At 44.7% G+C, this 4,396-nt stretch overlaps 1 protein-coding gene across 1 annotated transcript in view; it reads left to right on the top strand.

Moving 5' to 3' along the window:
- The first annotated feature begins 202 nt into the window (after positions 1–202).
- Positions 203–4,396, top strand: part of TSPAN7 (tetraspanin 7) — a 90,642-nt gene continuing 86,448 nt past the window's right edge. Inside the window, exon 1 of the mRNA XM_019473046.1 lies at positions 203–271. The gene's annotated coding sequence lies outside the window, so the exon portion shown is untranslated. The remainder of the gene's footprint in view (positions 272–4,396) is intronic.

Raw genomic sequence — 4,396 nt, 5'->3', positions numbered from 1 at the left:
TATTTTGAAAGATCATTTGGCTGGGGAGCAAGCATGTTGACACGTTTATCCCAAAGGAAGGAAACTCAGTGTTCCTGCTTAAGAATGTCCTCATCCTCTTCCTGCTAAGTGTCAGTGATCCGTTACCTCCATGGTACGTACCAAGTGTGGCAAGCAGGATCAAGTTTAAATGGTGACCTCCAGAACAAGCTAGTTTGCTTACTTTTACCCTGCTGCAGACATGAAGATACGGAGAAGGATTTTGCTAATATGGAGCTCTGGTTAGAGACCAGTATGCAGAATTTTGTGATTTGTGGATTCTGCCAGATTTTCTGAGTGAGATTCTCAAGTGCTCCTAGGAATTGGACTGACTTCTTAGCTAAAGAAGGATTTCTCTCTAATTTACTCCTGCAGTGGATGCTATGACAGCTGTGAAGACTTATTAGCCGTTTTCTTTGCTAAATTTTAATCGGACAGCTACAAAGTACAGTCCGTGCGGGGATGGCAGCTCTCAGGAGTCTGCTTTAGCGCAGGAAGAGCACGCTATCACCTGCTGGGGCTGAGGCCGAGTTGTGCTGGGAAGGACAGAGTATCGGCTTCCCAAGCTGCCGCTCAATGCTAGGACAGGTTGTGAGGATAAGGGTTTCAAGTAACTTACTTCTTGGAGGAAGCGTTTAGTTTGGGGATTTCTTCAAGGAGAAGGGAGCTTGTTCATGCTGAGAGCCTGTTCTGTAGCCCGTACCGCAGGTCTGTGCTTTCTCCCACACCCCAGTGAGGCCCTTCTGGAAGAAGTTCATGCTGGCTGCCCTTGGTTTTGTGTCAGAGTTAAATTCCGGGTTTTCACTAGCCGTAGATAAAGGTGTATTTTGTTGTTTGGTGGGTGTAGGTGGGGACAGCTCATGGAAAGAAGTGACCGTTCATCGTAGTATGCATCTTGAAGCTGAGTGAGTTTGGGTGAACGGCAGGCTGGTTTTCTTCTGATGGCCCCTGTGCAGTTTTATCCTAATGTCTCTTGTAATGGCTATTGCTCAGCTGGTCGGGCTGAGAGGAGAGCAGAATAGCTTAGAGCAGTCTCGTATGGTCTGATGAACAAAGGGCAGAGGGCTCAGCAAGGGACTCAGCAAAAGGTCATTAATTTCTCTGGCATTCCTGGACCTCGCTACCTAAAAAAGAGAATTTTCAGGTAAGCTACAGCATGATTTCTGTTTTCCATTTCTCCTTCTCCATAAGTGGTATCATGTAGAGGCAGAGACTGGCCTGTGGCTTAGTTCATGCTTTGGTATCTTTTATCACCTTATTCAGCGCAGCTGAAATTACACTTTTCAAATGGTAAATTACAAGTTGCTTAGGAAAGACTTCTTAATGCCATTTTTGCTGGCAGTTTATTTCATCCTTTTCATGTAAGTAGTACCAATCTAGTATCTAGTGGGGCTGTCTGCTAAGCAGTAACAGCTGGCCCATGTTAGCTAGGACAGGAAGGATCGTAGGGGTAGGAGCCAGTGTTATCTACATACGTGTTTTGGATTGCATCATGAATGTTTCCCAGGAGGGAGCACAGCTGGCACTGGAACTGTGGAAATCTAATTTTTGGTATCCTTTATTCCAGGTCCTGGCATACTTGAAAATTAACGTGTGGTTCATGTTGGGCTATATCAATAATATTGAAATTATACTCCTTCTTGGATAAAATCGCTGTGCTTGCTGGTTTTCTCCTTATTTTTGGCTTATCCTGTAATCAAAAGTACTGTGTGAGAAAGTATACAGAAGAGAGCAGCCAGTTCCATTATGTAATCTTGCTTCCATGTACGCTCAACCACAGGATGGCCTTAAAATGTAATAACTAATGCAAAACTGAAGGAGAAAAACCAGAATTAGTCGTAGACATTTTGGACCAGTTTTTCCCCTGCTAGCTTTGCTCCTGCACTACAGTGCTTAGGTACCATGATGGGCAAAAGGCCGAAGAGGAGAGGGGGATGTATCAGAAGGTGGCTGCCTTGCAGAGCTCTTGTTCTGGGGCCGTCTCTTCTTAACGCCGGGCTGGCAGCATCCTCCATGCTCCGGCTTGGTTTTTGTCTGTAGCATTAGGCACATCTCTAAGGGGGGCAGGGAAAAAGCGTGGATGAAGAAAGCTGTGATCTTAAACACAGTCTGTGGAGGTAAATCTTTGACTCTGCGAAGGTGGCTAAGGCTTAGCAACAACCACTGAAATTACAGCTTGCTTTGTGTATTGTATCATGTTGGATGTTTGTCAAGGCACCAGCAGGCAAAGGCCAAGAGATCCTAGACATGGCCGTGTGATTGTGGTTTGGTAGATCAGGCCTTTCAGAGGGCTCTTACAGTATATGCTGGTATCTGTCTCCTCTTGACACTAAGACACCACGTATCTGGGAGGCAGGAAACTGTCCTTTTTCACATGAATAAAAATGGGAGAAACTTCTTACTGAAAAATTCCCTGTCAGACATGGGAAAATCTTCACTTTGTGGGTTTTTTCTTTTTCTGTTGTTGTTGTCCTAGGAGCTTCCCATGCAAATCCAGTTTAGAAGATAACATTTCATGCAGCTCTCCCCCTGCCACAGTTCTGAACTTAAGTCCTTTTCCTTCCCCCTGGATGGACAGAGGCTAAGCCGTCCTTGCTTCATGTAAGGTAACTAAAGCTTATGTCAACCATGGGATAATGTAATGTTCTGACTTCTTTTTTCAACAGTAGGATAATAACCCGTAGCAGATAAAACACATTACAGGTGCCCAGAGAATGATGTGGAAGATGACCTAAGGTGATCCTGTCAGGCTGAGACCTTATCTTTGGGCAGCTGAGCAAGGGGAAGACACTTCTCCTCAGCCTGGCCTGGAAGCATTTGTCTCACAACTTGGCTTATGAAAGTTGCATTTCCTAGTGCTGCATCACTGCGATGACAGTAGTTCCTGCTGTCTTGATGTCTGTCTTTCGAGCATAAGCAGAAAAGGTTGGCAATGTGTTATTAAAAGATCCATGAGGACTGCCTCTGAATTGCCCTGGGAGAGAAAAGGAAACCAAGTAAGGCAGTGAAAACTCCTCCTCTCCCCCTGCCCCACGTACACACACTTGCTTGACTGTAGGGTAAAGCCAAATTCTGCATGGGCTCACTTAGAAGCCTTTCTGGTAATTCAAGAAATAGAAAGATACAAGTGGTACATCTGGAGCCTCTTGTGAAATTAACGTGAGACTTCTTATTTTGGAAACCGCCTTCCCTCCATTTCAAGCATCTTTTGCCTCATTTGGTATTAAAGTAATCTCAAAGGCAATTAAAGCCTTCTTTGTGCCGTTCTGTGTTTGTGAACTCGTTTTCTTCCATAGAAGGTCATTTTCCTTGAAGCAGTTGCTTCAGCTTATAGAAATGAATAGCTGTCAGGACTCTAGTGGCCACACTGCCTTCTGCTGAGTTTCCAAGGAAGGGCTGAGATATTTCAGACATTTCTCTTCCAGGTGGTGACAGGATTCCACCACAAAGATCTCCTGTTCTGTCAGCTTTCTTCCCAAACCTGCCTGCTTGTGCTAGCAAGACTCTTCCGCATGTGTTCAGCACTAGAAAGTCAAAGGGGCTCTTCATGGTGGACTAAAAGCCCTTCTTTGATATGATGTGAGTCCCCTGGGCAATGCTGTCACAAACCCGACCATGTTTAACAGTCTTTTCCATATCCTTTCACTTATACCTCGCTGGCCAGAAGCTGGAAGGTCATTTCAAGGCTTGTTCTGTCTGAAGAAAAGTAGCCTCCGTCGTCTGCCTTAGGAGCGTTTCCATGCTGGGCATATGCAAGACAACCGCATGGTCTTTGTGCGATACACCTGCAAAGCCCTATTTCTGGGTACAGCCTTCTGAGAGTAATTCTGTGCTAGGCTCTGAGTTTGGCAGAAACCAGCTCAAATATAAGGAAGGTCCACACTTGAAAGGAATCAGGACTGCAAAGCCCAGTTCTTTGTAAAGGCAGTGAAGCTAGGAAGACCTGTCTTCCTAGCACAGTGTAGCATTGCTCAGAGGTACCTGGGTCATGGAAGTAATACGGTCATGATTAAAGGTGGGCTCTTCCCTGCTTCTCAGGAGAGCTCACTGGCTGCAGACCAGGGATGCACAGATTTTCCTTTATTGGTTTTGGTTGTACAGCTGCTCCACAGTGCTGCGTTGTGCACTGTAGATGTGCCCTAGATGTCCCTAATCTAAACTCTCCACAATGTTGGAGCTTCTGGTTTCTGTGAAGGCACCTCACAGACAGTTTGGAGTGCTTTTGTGGTGTGGTGAAGTGATATTCAGCTGTTTGGGGAGATGGGTTATTCATATATATATAGATATACATTTTTTTTTCCCCAGGAGCAATTTTATCTATAATAATAGATATAATATAATTATATCTATCTATATAATATATATCTATATTATATAG

The sequence above is a fragment of the Aptenodytes forsteri genome, unplaced genomic scaffold (genome assembly GCF_000699145.1).
Source record: "Aptenodytes forsteri isolate BGI_AS27 unplaced genomic scaffold, ASM69914v1 Scaffold2, whole genome shotgun sequence".
In the NCBI taxonomy this organism is placed as follows: Eukaryota; Metazoa; Chordata; class Aves; order Sphenisciformes; family Spheniscidae; genus Aptenodytes; species Aptenodytes forsteri.
Note: the sequence above shows the minus strand (reverse complement) of the source record. Positions and strands in the feature narration are given on the sequence as shown.